The sequence below is a fragment of the Schistocerca piceifrons genome, chromosome 6 (assembly GCF_021461385.2).
Source record: "Schistocerca piceifrons isolate TAMUIC-IGC-003096 chromosome 6, iqSchPice1.1, whole genome shotgun sequence".
Lineage (NCBI taxonomy): Eukaryota > Metazoa > Arthropoda > Insecta > Orthoptera > Acrididae > Schistocerca > Schistocerca piceifrons.
In genome coordinates, this window is record NC_060143.1 from 414,495,166 (window position 1) to 414,511,967 (window position 16,802).

Sequence of the window (16,802 nt, forward strand, 5' to 3'; positions counted from 1 at the left end):
TCCGTCCACCATCGAAGATTTCCGACCTGCTGGGACCAGTGAAAGACGACCTGGTACTGCGGAAGGCAGGAATTTATAAAATACCTTGTTAGTGTGGCATGTCATATGTAGGACAAACATTGCGGACAGTGGAAGAACGTTGCACTGAACATCAACACTGTACTCGCCTTTTGCAACCTATCAATTCTGCAAATGCTGAGCATTGCATTTCTACTGGACGCTCAATGGAGTATGACAAGACAACAATTTTGGCCACAGCAACATCCTTTTGGGACTCCGTCATAAAAGAATCAGTGTAAATTCGCATGACAGACAATCTTATGAACCGAGACAGTCGCTACCAGCTAGACAACGTGTGGAGCCCCGCAATCTCTAAGATCTGCTCCAGACGAAGACGTCAGAGTACTCCAATGGCCACGGCAATTGACAACGCCGAAAACAGCTGAGTTCTGCAGTTCTATCAGCGAGGGCGCTGACGGCGGGCGGTGTGGTTCGTCTGTCAATATGATTTTGACGCATGCGCGGAATACTCGCTGCACGCTAAATATTTCGGAACGGAGGGCGTCTTCGTCCCATCTCCTAACCATCCAAAACAAAGCTCACAACCGCCTCCGCCTCCTGAAACTCCCGTCCGGCCGGACATGGGGTCTGCATCCTTCCACCATCCTCCACACCTACAAATCCATGATCCACCCCATCCTTTGTTATGCCAGCATCGCTTGGATTTCCGCCCCTCCCCGGTTCTATAAAGCCCTCCAAATCCTCGAACGCCATGCACTCCGCCTCGCCTTCCGCGTCCGCCTTCCGTCCCCTACGTGCATCCTCTATGACCTCATCCCCTTCCCCCACCTTCTCCTTTTCCTTGAACACATCCGCACACTATATATTGTCCGCCGCCTTGATCCCCCTCACCCCCTGGTTTCTCCCTTCCTCTCCACTCCCAACCAGTTGCCGCGCCTTTACCGTTGTGTCCCTCCCTCTCCCCATCTCCACACCCTCCATCTCCTTCCCCAACACAACTTCCACTGTCTACCACTCCCGGATGATGAGCTTCGCCCTGACATCTACCCTTCCTACCAACTCTAACCCCCTCTTCCTGCCTTCTCCTCAGGGCTCCCTCTTCTCCCCCTCCCTCCTTCTGAGCGGATTTCCCCTCCTACTCCCCCTCCATCTCTTGTGCCTTCTTTCAGTGTCTCTGCGCTCCCTCCTGCCCTGTCTTCCCTTTTCCTCTCCCGCCCCGTGTGTCTCCTGCCTCTTCGTGAACCCACAGTTGCCCTTCCACTCTTCATCCCGCCGCTTCCCCAGCTGCCCCATGCTCTCCCCTCCTTTTCCATCCTCTCTGACCTTTCCCTCGGCAGGTTCCACCTGGTAGTTTTATTCTTCGTCGTGTGTGCTCCAAGTGGGTTTTAAGTGTGTTGTTTCGGAGTGTTTTTAATACTACGGCCAACTTTTAACCTGCGCATGCGCATCCAGTGTCTTCTCTGTTTTTTAAGAATCGCCAACTGCGTTTTTTAACTTTCTGGTGACTTTTTTAACTGTCCGCAATGAACGTCTACATGTCAGTGTATTTTTACCTCCATTTTCTCCCCTTACTCTGTTTTATGTTCCCCTTTTTTACCTCCTTATGTATGTATTATTTTATTCTTGCTTTAGTTGTCATGTCACTCGGCTGAAGAGCGGCGGATTGTGCTGCTGACAGCCCTCCCCTGCCCATATGGGGCAGGGGAATGAAATCACAATAAAGAAAATAAAAAGCATCTTCGTCAGTCTTCGATGGCTCACCTGAGGGTGGCTGGCAGTTGTCCAGTCGAAGTATCGTGGATGGAAGCTAACGACGACCGGCTGCAAGCCCGAAATCTTTTTGAGTATTAAATCTAATCTGACAATCTGCAATTGTAGCAGCAGTGACCCATCTAATAACCGTGCCAGTGACTTGTTGCCTTATACAGGCGTTGGCGACCTCAGTGCCGTATTCTCTACGTTTACATAGCTCTGTACTTGAATACGCGAAACTGTACCAGTCATTTTTGCGCTTCAGTGCCCAAAGACGTGGAGGTGATAGATAGCTTCCACAAGAACGAAGTAGCGATGATTAGGAATTTTCGTTAGAAAAAATTAGAAAAGGCGTGAGACACGGATGTGCTCTCTCTTCTCTTATTCAACGCTTACATCCATGAAGCTGACGACTACGTTCTTGGTTTTCTACTCTTGTTATTCCCTCTTGGTTCTTGTACATATTGTGTATTACTGATCTCTCCCTACAGCTTACTCCTATTCTCCTCAGATTTTTCGTGTCGATAAATCCTGTCAACATGTTTTAATTTTGCTTGGGTCTTGCTTCTATTATCAACCGCGCCGTCAGAACTGATTCTCTGGCGCATTACTTTTCCTAATGCCAAATTGATCGTCATCTAACGCATTTGCAGTTTTCTTTCCCATTCTTCTCTACGTTATTCCTGTGAGCAACTTGGATGCAGGAGCTGTTGAACTGGTTGTGCAATAATTCTAGAGTTTGTCAGTTCTTGCACTCTTCAGAATCTTGTGGATGATATTTTTCCGGATGTTAGATTCTATATCTCCAGACTGATACATTCAACACACCAACGTGAATAGTCGTCTCTTTGCCACTTTCCCCAATGACTTTAGACATTCTCCTGCAGTGTTATCTGTCCCTTCTGCTTTAGTTTGTATTAACTCTCCCAAAGCTCTTTAAAATTTGATTCTAATACTGGAGCCCTAATGTCTTTTATATCGACACCTGTTTCAAAAATGGTTCAAATGGCTCTGAACACTATGGGACTTAATATCTGTGGTCATCAGTCCCCTAGAACTTAGAACTACACCTAACTAACCTAAGGACATCACACACATCCACGCCCGAGGCAGGATTCGAACCTGCGACCGTAGCGGTCACGCGGTTCCAGACTGAAGCACCTAGAACCGCACGGCCACACCGGCCAGCGACACCTGTTTCTTCTTCTACCAGATTCAACCAATTTCCCCCTTATAGAGGTCTCCACCTTTTCGCTTTCTCCTCTGCTTTTAACAGTGGATGTCCCATTGCTTTCTCTGAATTTTCTATACGCTTCGACTTTTCAATACGCTTAGTCCGTCCTCCAGTCAACCATTTCTTCAGTTTCTTCACATATTCCATGCAGCCATGTCGTCTTAGCTTCCCTACACTTCCTATTTATGTCGTTACTCAGCGACCTGTGTTCCTGCTCACATAACTTTCCTTGAAAATATATGTACTTCTTGATTTCATTAATCAACTGAAGTATTTCTTCTGCTACCCATGGATCTTCGCAGTTACCTTCTTTGTGCATATGTTTTCCTTTTAAACTTCTGTGATTGTCCCTTTTAGAGATGTCTATTCCTCTTCAACTGAATTGGCCACTGAACTATTCATCGTCGCAATATCTAGAACGTTAGAGAACCTCAAGCATATGACTTCATTCCTTAGTACTTCTGTATTCCCCTTCTTCCTGTATTGATTCTTCCAGACTAATGTCTTAAATTTCAGTCTACTCTTCATCATTACTAAATTGTGATCGAAGTTGCTATCTGCTCCTTGGTACGCCTTAAAATCCAATATCTGATTTCGATATCTCTGCCTGACAATTAGTAATATAAAAATTTCCTTTACTTTACGTCTATAGTCACAATTTTTTGTCATCAGACTACCGGTTTCGCTCTATAAAGACCATTTTCAGATCCGTTTTATAAAAACATGTCATAATTTACTGGAACCATAGTGGCATCTGGAAATGTTAGATACAAAATCAGCACCAGCATCATTTGTATAGAGGGTGAGTCACCTAACGTAACCACTGGAAACACCTGCCAAACGACAACAAACACTGAATAAGCAATTCCGCAGACCGAAGTGAGGAGTGGGGCTGGCGTAATTGGTTAATATAAACCACTGAGAAACGCCCGGAAGTATGATTTGTGCGGTTCTGGCGCTGCAGTCTGGAACCGCGAGACCGCTACGGTCGCAGGTTCGAATCCTGCCTCGGGCATGGATGTGTGTGATGTCCTTAGGTTAGTTAGGTTTAACTAGTTCTAAGTTCTAGGGGACTAATGACCTCAGCAGTTGAGTCCCATGGTGCTCAGAGCCATTTGAACCATTTTTTTTTTTTTTTTGAAGTATGATTTTCAACACATACTTCTGTATGTACTTTTACATAAAAATCTGTCATTATTCTTAGCACAACTGAAAATAGAAACAAATACTTAGTGAAAGTGGTACCCATCATTTGCTGCACACATTTTCAATCTACCGCGTAATGAATGTCTTACACTACGCATTACATCAGGTGTAATGTTGCCACAAGCTGCCTCCATACGATGTTTCATATACTCTGGGTTTGTAGGTCATTATGAAGGTGGTTATTATAAACCGAAACTGGTAATCTGATGACTAAAAAATTGTGACCATAGACGTAAAGTAAAGCAAAGTAAATTTCTTCCATATTCGGGTCATTCTTTTGTGCTGATAGTTTTGAGGGATTTTAGGAACTTCTTCATGTTGATTTTGTGCCCCATGTTGGGATCACTGATTAATTTAGTGATGCTGTTACCTTCTATGAATTATTCTATAGATGTATTCTGTTTCACTCATAAGGACCATGGTAATCCCTTTATCTGTCATGATGAGGATTTCGTTGTGTTTTTTTTCTTTAGTTTTCTGGATCCCAGTAAGTATTTTGCTGTTCTTTTCATTTTTGAGTTGAAGTTGGCCATATTGTCCTTGATTATATGTTTTATATCTTATGCTACCAACTTCCTTGATAAGTTGGCAATGAAATGTGAGTTTTCTAATTTTGCTTCTCGTTTTGTTACATATTCTACTTCTGTGACAACGTTTTGTATTACTCTATGTGACATTACATTGTGCATGTTGATCGTTTCAAGTAAGGCTGTTTCTTGTGTTGTTCATTATTTGTCAGTTAAACAGACAAGACCATGAAACATATGTTGCACACTCATTCTAACGTTTTGATTCATTGGTGTGGTGGATTTAATGACGTGATTTACCTTTGTATTTCGTAATTCTTTCCTCTTTTTCATTGCGGTTTCTATGTTTTGATTCCTTTTGTAATATCATGTAAATGGGATCATGTCTTGATTAGGTTAGCTAATTTTACAGAAATGAACACTGTATATCTGTTTTTCAAAAAATGGTTCAAATGGCTCTGAGCACTATGGTACTTAACATCTGTAGTCATCAGTCCCCTAGAACTTAGAACTAATTAAACCTAACTAACCTAAGGACATCACACACGTCCATGCACGAGGCAGGATTCGAACCTGCGATCGTAGCGGTCACGCGGTTCCAGACTGAAGCGCCTAGAACCGCATGGCCACTGCGGCTGGCTATATCTGTTTTTCTTTCAGTATATATGAAAAGAATTTCTTTTATTTTGGCTTGTACTTCAGATGACTTCCTGTTTATATTAACTCTTACGAAACAAGAAATGATATTATTACTCTGACACAATTTGTTAAACCTAATATTGATGATAATATTGTGCAATCGTGTTCTCGTATAATTGAATTTGTTGTAGAAGTTCGTGTGAAATGTTTGGAATAGCTATGAGAAAATCATCTTGAATGGGTTGAATGCTCCTGTTGACTATTTTCGATTTAAAATTTGGGTTTTATAGACTCCAGAACGTAGTATCTACTGTGGATCAAAAAAATTGCTTTAAAATATAAAGGAAAGTGTTTGACCATCTATCTATCATAAGGTAAATAATTATAAGATGTAAGTTTCATTTCGTTTGTTTGAATTAAACATATGAAAATTACTTTGTTACTGAAAATTCATTTGTTAGATTATTATTTATGACCTTTTCGGGCCGTTTTGACAGTCAAGAGAAAAAATGTGAATTTTTGAATTTTTTTCATGGCCAGTGGTGATGTATGTAACTACTGTAGTTACTATTTCCGTCCTGTTGTGTATATCTGGTGAATACTGGCTATTTATTGCGTACCCTACTTTTTAGATTATTTCATTCTCTCTTTTTTATCATACGTATTTTCCAAAATCGTGGTTTGATACACGTATCTCCATAGTCATTTACAGGTGCTCTCTTACTGACGCTGCTCACTTTTTCGTTATTTGAGTTACGTTAAATGCGGCGCTAGTTTTGAATGTTACGTGAGAATAACTATAGTTTATCTCCAGGAGAAGAACTTCCGTGGTGTATGTGTGTGTGTGTGTGTGTGTGTGTGTGTGTGTGTGTGTGTGTGTGTGTGTGTGTAAACTCGGCTAGAGAGAGAGAGAGAGAGAGAGAGAGAGAGAGAGTTGGAAAGAGGGGGTGATGGGAAGTGGACTGAGCTGAAATTCAGGATGTTTGATGGTGTCTGATTATTTTGTGTTGCCTGAGAAAATGCGACCATACAGTGCTTTGTTGCACACACTTACCTTTTTCTGAAGAGTTTTTCCATGTATCAGACTCTATGAATAATTCTCCACTGTTGTGAGTTTTTGAGGAATTATTGATTTCCCTGAGGATCTAGATCACTCTCAGCGTCGTTTAGTTTCTGGTTTTCCTGTACGAGATGACCCGCAAAAATGGACAGTGTACTGTCACATTTTAAGGCTCTGAGGTCTTCGCAATATTACGTTTTGAAAGTTCAGAATACTGTGGCTTTGTAGCCAGACAGGCATGAACTACAAAGTAGCTGCTAAGACTCCAGTTCTTGAGAATTTGGCTGTGGGAATGTTCTTACGTTTTAGATTTTCTGTACTTAGTTTTTCGTGCGAAATTATTATTGCAATCGTTGATTCTTCCAGATATAGCCCAGCCAATGTAAGCTTTTGTTGCCATATTTTGCCACGTTTTGTTCTTTGCACGGTGTACTTAATTTCCTGTATTGGTAAGGGTGTGTATTCCTGCTTCTTTGTTGTGGCTGTTTATTTCTTCTCATTTTGTTATTTTCAATTATATTTTGTTCTTGTTGAGTCTCTTTACTATTTGGGAGTTGCACTTATGCTTTCTATGTACCTTATGTATAGTGCTCACATCCTGTGTGTAGTAAGGTTTGTCTAATGGATTTCTGTTGGGGCTCTTTAGCATATATCTGAAGGTGGAGGGTTTATGTGCAAGTGGATGATTAGAATGGATGTAAATGAGGCTATAGGTCTCTCGAATATTCTAAAATTATGTTTTTGTTGTTTAAGTTTCATGTCTGCTTGTGTTTCAGTGAATATTATTTTAGAGTATATTTTGTATGTCACTGTGTAGTGATTATATCCAAGTATCCGCTTCATCTATCAGGCCAGAATATGATAATAGTTTTATTCAATATTTTGTTTTCAGTGTGGTTGAGAAACATGAATGCAAGTAGGCCACTGATGGGTTAGCCTAGTGGTAGGCTTTCTTTTTGTAGATGGGGCTCCTAGGTTAATGTGAAGTCGTTCTATTCTCCTATAATCTATATATAAGGCCATGTATTTAACTTATGTGTGTGTGCATTTGTTGTGTTTCTCTGTTTATTTAGTTGTTCATTAATAATGGTGATTGTTTCTCCTAATGGTAAATATGTGCATATGGACAGGATGTCAAATGATACTCTCTGCTGTTGGTCTCAAAACACACTAATGTAAGCAACAGAACGAGATATATCCAGGAAACTAAACAAAGATCTACAACAACACAAGCCAATCGTCACCAAGGCAGATAAAGGAAAGGTGAGTCAAGCAGAATACCTCAACAAAACAAAAGAATGCACAGAATAGAACATCATGAAATTAATCAGTGATATCAACAGAGGTTAGGAAAGAAACATAGAGATGTACCTACAAACCCTCAAAATTACCACCAAAAATTTTCAAGAAAAATGTATGACACCTAAGAATCCGAAAGCATACAACATAATCAGTTTACCAAAAATACACTCCAGGAAATGGAAAAAAGAACACATTGACACCGGTGTGTCAGACCCACCATACTTGCTCCGGACACTGCGAGAGGGCTGTGCAAGCAATGATCACACGCACGGCACAGCGGACACACCAGGAACAGCGGTGTTGGCCGTCGAATGGCGCTAGCTGCGCAGCATTTGTGCACCGCCGCCGTCAGTGTCAGCCAGTTTGCCGTGGCATACGGAGCTCCATCGCAGTCTTTAACACTGGTAGCACGCCGCGACAGCGTGGACGTGAACCGTATGTGCAGTTGACGGACTTTGAGCGAGGGCGTTTAGTGGGCATGCGGGAGGCCGGGTGGACGTACCGCCGAATTGCTCAACACGTGGGGCGTGAGGTCTCCACAGTACATCGATGTTGTCGCCAGTGGTCGGCGGAAGGTGCACGTGCCCGTCGACCTGGGACCGGACCGCAGCGACGCATGGATGCACGCCAAGACCGTAGGATCCTACGAAGTGCCGTAGGGGACCGCACCGCCACTTCCCAGCAAATTAGGGACACTGTTGCTCCTGGGGTATCGGCGAGGACCATTCGCAACCGTCTCCATGAAGCTGGGCTACGGTCCCGCACACCGTTAGGCCGTCTTCCGCTCACGCCCCAACATCGTGCAGCCCGCCTCCAGTGGTGTCGCGACAGGCGTGAGTGGAGGGACGAATGGAGACGTGTCGTCTTCAGCGATGAGAGTCGCTTCTGCCTTGGTGCCAATGATGGTCGTATGCGTGTTTGGCGCCGTGCAGGTGAGCGCCACAATCAGGACTGCATACGACCGAGGCACACAGGGCCAACACCCGGCATCATGGTGTGGGGAGCGATCTCCTACACTGGCCGTACACCACTGGTGATCGTCGAGGGGCGCTGAATAGTGCACGGTACATCCAAACCGTCATCGAACCCATCGTTCTACCATTCCTAGACCGGCAAGGGAACTTGCTGTTCCAATAGGACAATGCACGTCCGCATGTATCCCGTGCCACCCAACGTGCTGTAGAAGGTGTAAGTCAACTACCCTGGCCAGCAAGATCTCCGGATCTGTCCCCCATTGAGCATGTTTGGGACTCAATGAAGCGTCGTCTCACGCGGTCTGCACGTCCAGCACGAACGCTGGACCAACTGAGGCGCCAGGTGGAAATGGCATGGCAAGCCTTTCCACAGGGCTACATCCAGCATCTCTACGATCGTCTCCATGGGAGAATAGCAGCCTGCATTGCTGCGAAAGGTGGATATACACTGTACTAGTGCCGACATTGTGCATGCTCTGTTGCCTGTGTCTATGTGCCTCTGGTTCTGTCAGTGTGATCATGTGATGTATCTGACCCCAGGAATGTGTCAATAAAGTTTCCCCTTCCTGGGACAATGAATTCACGGTGTTCTTATTTCAATTTCCAGGAGTGTATGATCAAATAATCAGTGGTAAGTAACTTCAAAAATATCAAATCTTACCAAACAGCTAGACAAACATATATTGTACTATAAAAATTGTGTATTATCATGAACAACAGTAATCTACAAAACAGCAATAAAGTGAGAGAAAAGATAAAAGAAATAAATATACCATCAACAGCAATATATTTTGACATCACGTCCATTTACACAAATGTGGCAGTAGGAGAAACAATCTGCACTATTGAAGAACAGCTGCAGCTTCAGGAGAAAGGGAAGTCAACAAATGCATAAGTAGATGATATCAAAGCCATTTTAAAGATTATAAGAGAGCAAAATTATTTCGTTTTGAATAAGGAGATGTATGTACAAAAAGAACTAGTATTGAGCTCATCCATCAGTACTCTGCTTGTGAATATATTTCAGAAATTTACTTAAACAAAGTATTCACTGAAATGATACATTGAAAACTATACAACGTTATGTACTGGTACAGTTATGTGAAAGACAATATTTACTTGATAGACGAAACAGACACCAGGAATAGACACATTGATATAAACACAGTTCACCCCTAAAGAAAAAGTTGGTCACTGACATACAAGCAGACATGAAACGTAATTTCATAGGCATCACTATAACAGATTCAATAACAAACACAAAGTTTAGGAGACACACAGCCACAATTACAACTATTCACAAACATTACAATCACACAGAGACACACAAACTCTGAAGTTCCAGATACATGCTACAGAGGCTCTACACAACTCCACTGGACTAATTCGACTACACGTGGGAGTAAACACTATACATAAGATGACGATGTGTACAACAAAGAAATAATAAAGAAACTGAACAAAAAATATAAAAACTATAAATTGAAAATTAATCACCAGGCACAAAAGGGAACCAGAAACACAAACATTTGGGAAACATACGGAATCAGAAACACCTTACAAAGAATGTCACGTGGCACATACTAACGTACAGCAACAAAAGTTTCACAGGGTGGCGAACTTCTTGAAGAAACAAAAACTACATTTCCCCACAAAGAAAATGGTTCACATGGCTCTGAGCACAATGGGATTTAACATCTGAGGTCATCAGTCCGATAGACTTAGAACTACTTAAACCTAACTAACCTAAGGAAATCACACACATCCATGCCCGAGGCAAGATTCGAACCTGCGACCGTACCAGCAGCGTGGTTCTAGACCGAAGCGTCTAGAACCACTCGGCCACAGCGGCAGGCCCTCTTCTATCTGGCCGATCTCTTGTAGATGGACTTGGTATAGTCAACGAACCTCTTGACATTGTAGAATTGTTTATTGTGTTTGCTCCCCAAGATGAGTCGGGTCTATTCTAATATTATTATTATTTGGTATTTTATTTTTGTGTCGATACGCATTTGGGATCGAATCTGTTGTTCTTTTGGAAATTGTATTATCGTTTCGTTTTCGCAAGTCCAATAAACTGTTTTCGGACTTGTATTTTCTGCTTTTCTATTTTGCTAATGCAGGTACTTCAGTAGCAACGAGATGGTTTACGAGTCTCCTGCGTTTTCTCAGCTGTTGTCCGCTATGGCAGACGGTATTCTAGGTATTGACATACCATCAGGGCGAGTCATAGCGCTGTTGGAACTTATGTAACAAACAAACGAGCTCATTATTAATCGTTTGCAAGTGATGTCCACGCCCTCTCTCCCCCACTTCTCCCTCTTTTGAGGTGCCCATGCAGGGGTCCCACCCAGCTTCAACGCTTCTGGGGCTCCGTGTCGCATTCCCTGCGTTTCCGAAGTTCGACAAATTCGTTGAGCCTTGGGGCAACGACGTGGCTCATCTGGAGCAATACTTTATTGCTGGGCCTTATTATTATTGGGCTCACGGTCGTATTATTGCACAGAAGTTAATTCATTTAATGTATTTTAATGTGGTGTTTCTTTCACACTGATATTTTTGGGGATTTTTTTTTTTTATTTCTGATAAGTTTTCTTTGTGTACTAGGTTTCCCGCCATGTTGTTGGTTAGAGAAACCGCCACATTAGTAAAGTGCAATTTTGTTCCAAAAGTTTACTTAATCATTAAATGTGTGTCAACGGTCGTTAATAGGAAAGTGGGCCAGATCAATTTATACAATGGTACGAGTAAATAATTACACGGTGGTGCGGGAGTGAAAGATACGACAGAAAATATCTTGTGTGTCAGAATTTTTGCACTTCTGTTGGCTACCCCAACATGGCCACGTGAGTTAACTAGCACCAAGGTGATAATTAGTAAATGTTTCTTGTGGCCCCTATAACTATTTGATTTGCTTATAATGAAGTGTATCACACAAAATACTAGGGTTAAACAATTGTATCTATGAAAAGCTTCGATTTTGATATCTATTGATGAAATGGGGACGTGCATAATTTTTTCCCGCTATTTCATAGACGTGTTTATTGTGCCCCATAACTACTTTGATTTAATACAGTGAAGTATGCTACCAAACATTCAGGGTAAACTATTGTATACAGGTCCGCCGCTTGTGGTCTCGCGGCAGCGTTCTCGATTCCCTAGCACGGGGTCCCGGGTTCTATTCCCCGCGGTGTCAGGGATTTTCACCTGCCCCGAGTTGACTGGGTGGTGTTGTGTCGTCTTCATCATCATCATTCATCCCCATTACGGTCATAGAAAGGAAACGGCAAACCACCTCCATTAGGACCTTGCCTAGTACGGCGGTGCGGGTCTCCCGCATCGTTCCCCTACGCTCTGTCAAGAAGCATGAAACTTCTGTTTCATATTGTATTCAGAAGGTTGCAATTTTATTGGCATTTATTCTACTGGGTTAGAGACTTGCAAAATTTTCCCCCCACGTGATAGTAAATGATCTTGCGCCGCCCAGTTCAGTAATGTGGTGTTGTTTCGGAACGCAGGATTGAAACAAGGCAGATAGTCTTCCACCCTGAGCGGGTTCAATTCTAATGTTTTTTGCTGAGCTTGTCTGTGACACCTATAGTAATTAAATTTAATATCAATAGATGCATAGGTTTAAGTTATAATTGTGTGCATGCATAAAATTCCACTGAAACCAGGTCAGCGGCCCCCTGTTACTTTCCTTAATTACGTGGTGAAAGTAAATCCTGTTTATTAGAGACCATTTGTCGTTGTGTATAACATGAGAGCATAAGAATAGGCAGTACCTAGTTCCAATAGATACATGGCTAATTGTACAGGTAATCAGTAAATGTCGATTAATAGTGATCATTTACTGACTTTTTCCTCCCCTTACCGTTAACACCATAAAGAATAGGTAAAACCTAAAGTATACAAGCCTCCCTAGAAAATGGGAAATGGTAATTGATAAAATATCCCTTAGAGATGACAGGCAAACCCCAACAAATTAGTCCCTTCCTGAGTCGCAAGCTGGGTCAACAAATAAAAAAATAATTAAGGCTCTATGCTCCCTATTAAGCCCTGCATAGGTGCCTCTTGTAGTGGATATAACCATTACGTTACCCATTGCCTTCAAATTTTTTCGGGTAAGTTGAACTCGCCCGCTAAAATTTATTAATACCCCAGCAGTAACTCACAGGGGCTTGTAATTTCGTTGAGCACACGAGTTTTGTAAACCAGTGCTAGAGAGGGTAACTTGCAGAAGCCTTAGGACACGATAAGCGACTGTAAACATCAGTCCCGGTAGAATTTTATCACTGCCATCGGTAGGCGTGTTGATAACAATGAGAGAGATGGACGGATTTATAATACTTACATTGCAATATAGTAGTTGTTTTCTTATTCTGTCCACGGGTGGTGCTCACTTGGCCATTTAGATTATGTAAGGGGCCGTAAAGTTACGGGTATGATGTCTAGCGATTTGGCCACACTGAGTTCATAGGAGGTAAGATGAATTTGCCTGAAGGGGCCTCGGAATCACGGCGCGGAGTGTTCACCACAGCGAAAACGCCTCAGCAGGGAAATCCACAGCAGTCTGAACACACGAGTCAGTTGATGGGGCGTCAGCAAAGGGCCACATGTGGGGAAAATCGAGGTGTGGAATTTGGAGAAAGCTTCTATCACTTAACAGAGCCGGCTATACCCCAAGTAAAGAGTTGGTTTCAGACCAACAGAAAGATGGCTCCTTACAGCTCTTTGAGAATCTATAATAATTTACAGTCACCCATTCACGCAAATCTGCATGCAAGTGCGACCTCAGATATATGAGGTGCAATCAATGACATAACAATATTTTTAAAAGTACAGAAGTTAATGTTTCACAGTGAACAAGTATTTTCATAGTGAACCTCTGCATAAAACAGCTTTTAAACGCTTCATACGATTACAGCATATGATCTCTCAGATGACAGCATTGCAAAACAGTTAACATCTCTGAATGCTGCATATCTCTGTCTAAGATTCTTCTCGTTTATTATGTTTTTTTTATATCTTTTCACTAAGCAAATTTTTGGTAGAGCATCGTATCCTCCACAATTACAGCGTGAATACTTCATATTTTGTTATTCTTGGGTACTCATCTAATGAAGTGGTTACTGTTTTGTCAGTAACTTCATTTAAATATTAATTAGAATTGGTAATACAAAATCGTGGTAATTTAAGAAGTGGTAAGTAGGATGTGTTATCCGCCATCGACTTCATTTAAATACTAATTAGAACTGACAATATAAAATCATGGTAATTTAAGAAATGGTCAATCACATGTTTTAGCCGTCACCACCCGGTCACCATTTTTGTGTCCGTCCCCTTTAGCTGAATGGTCAGCGTGACGGATTGTCAATCCTCTGGGCCCGGTTTCGATTCCCGGCTGTGTTGGGGAATTTCTTCCGCCCAGGGACTGGGTGTTGTGCTGTCCTCCTCATCATCCTATCATGCTCATCGAATGCGGGTCGCCGAAGTCGCGTCAAATTGAAAGCCCGGCACACGGCGAACGGTCTGCGCGACGGGAGACTCTAGCCATACGATTAAATAAAACCATCTTTGTAAAAGAATGTCAAAAGGCTCTTCTGATAATCAGGCCTATATAATCGTTTAAAGAATATTTAACGACAATCCGTTGTATTTATAGTAAATGCAATTGCACAACAACACTTGCTTATTTATTTATGTATGAACGTTTACTTGTATTTATTCTGAATCATCTGAGTGTGACCGAATGTTTATAACATTGCTTTATTTAATTAGTATATTATTTGATTAATGTTTTAGTTTCGTCCTGGAAGTGATCATGTTGAGTCAAATCAAGTCTGTAGACTTTAAGAACGATGTAATTCTGGTGGGGACGGTATTCAGCTAATGGGAAAGCAGATAGAAGAACACTACTGGAGTCAAGTGGAGACTGGGACGTTTCAAACGAAGAGTCCAAGGGAGCTATTCTGAACGTTCGGATGTTCATTCTGGTAGAAGGCGGTCTGCCTGTGGTACCAAGTGACATTTGATCAAGTGGGCGATAGATTCTGGGCGATGAATGGGATTTATGTAACCATTCTCGTATCGCTGTCAACGTAATTGTACTGAATTTTAGACTAGTGTTTCTTTCTCTGATGTACTTGATTGTCAAAGGATCGTATCCCATTTACTTGAGCTCTCCTTTCGACAAACATTATGCAATAAAATTCTATATCAATTACAGACATTATAATACAATTCCGGTTCTTAATTGTTCATTTAATTTTTAATTTTCATATTTGTGTATTTTATTAAGCTACAATTCAAGCCAATGCATAGACTATTTGATTGGAAGATCACAGCTACAGATTATTATTAGCAGTGAATTAGCTGAGGCGCGTGAAAGCGGAAGTGCATGGCTCGACGCTATGACTAGATTGAGCTACTCTTTTGAACAGAGCCATGCAGAGCCTAAACACCTAAAGCATGAGTAACCACAGGCAAAGACAGCATTCATTTGCTCATAAGGGAAGCAGTTTATCAGAGCAACAATTATCTAGCAATAGCTATTAGCAGATTTGATACTGTGGGCTCTCCTGGTATATGCATTTAATCCTTTTAGAACTGCTGTTGTGATTCTAACACATTGTCGTATTGTGTGAGCCACGTCCCAAATTTATTGCCTGATACGTCGTTTGAGTGGGGGCTCTGATCATAAGTTATTGTAGCAGTTGCATGAGTGAGAATTGGTAGCAAAAGTAAGGTGTTAAAGTTAGGTGCGAACTTTCACGAAAAAAGAACGCTACGCAGGAGCATGCTGAGTTCGATAGTGCAGTGACAGCAGTAGACTTTGACGGGAGCGAAAGCAGTATCAGCGGCCACAGCAATGCGTGCCACTGGGGGCGGCTTCGAGTTCATCGACACAGTCAGCATACACGCATTTGGCAGCTGCATCACATCAGAACTAGATAGCATGACTGGTAAGTTATTGCACTGATAGTGTCAATATGCGTGAAACTGTGAATCCGTAGAGTTACCGTCATGATGGCGCTTCCAACGATTAAACAATCGGACAGCATGTACAGTTGAGATAATGTTAGTGGCCAATTTAGTCCAAAATCTGAAAGTGGGGCCGGCTGGTGTGGACGTGCGGTTCTAGGCGCTTCAGTCTGGAACCGCGCGACCGATAAGGTCGCAGGTTCGAATCCTGCCTCGGGTATGGATGTGTGTGATGCCCTTAGGTTAGTTAGGTTTAAGTAGTTCTAATTTCTAGGGGACTGATGACCACAGATGTTAAGTCCCATAGTGCTCAGAGCCATTTGAACCATTTTTATTTTCTGAAAGTGGTATTATTGATAGGGACAATATTAATGGATAAGATAGTCCAAAATCAGAGGTAATAAATCTTCAAGAGAAATGAAAATTTTGAGAGAAATAAAAACAAGTATGGGTGCAATGCAGTCTAGTACGGGGGATCCGGGTACAGAACTAAATTCTGCGAAAGCAGAGCAGAGTCCTAAATTTGAAAGTGTAGAGGTAAGTGTAGCAGGATATGCAAAACTGAGTCGGAAGGAATTAGATCTAATTCACAAAGCACGATTGATTCAAAAGTAGAAGGTATGGGGCAGATGTGGGTAAGATTTCTAAGGAAGGTGTCCTGATTGACACCAGAGTCGATACAGTACATAAATATTTTGGAGATAATTTGGAAAATATACATGACGAGCTTGGTAGCGGTGCTGCGAATTGAATGCCCAGAAAAATTGCGCTTCACGAAATTATCACTAAATATGTTAATAATTTCTTGGTATAATAGTATGTGAGAAAGAGATACTTAAGAACAGAGAACATTTTCAATCTGTATTAATTAAAGAAGCAGTGCTTTATGGACAGCAGTTTAAGGACATGAGGGCGGAATTAAATTCTTCAGCTGCAAAACAGGCTAGTATTGTGACAGGTGTTCCATAGGTTAATTCAGGAACGATAAGGTGTTTTGCAAATGATGGCAAATACCACCCTGTTGATTTTATTGCTGCATGTAGAGATGGCTTTGTGAGTATAATGTCGGATGAGGCAAAAATTAAATTCACAAAACGACATCT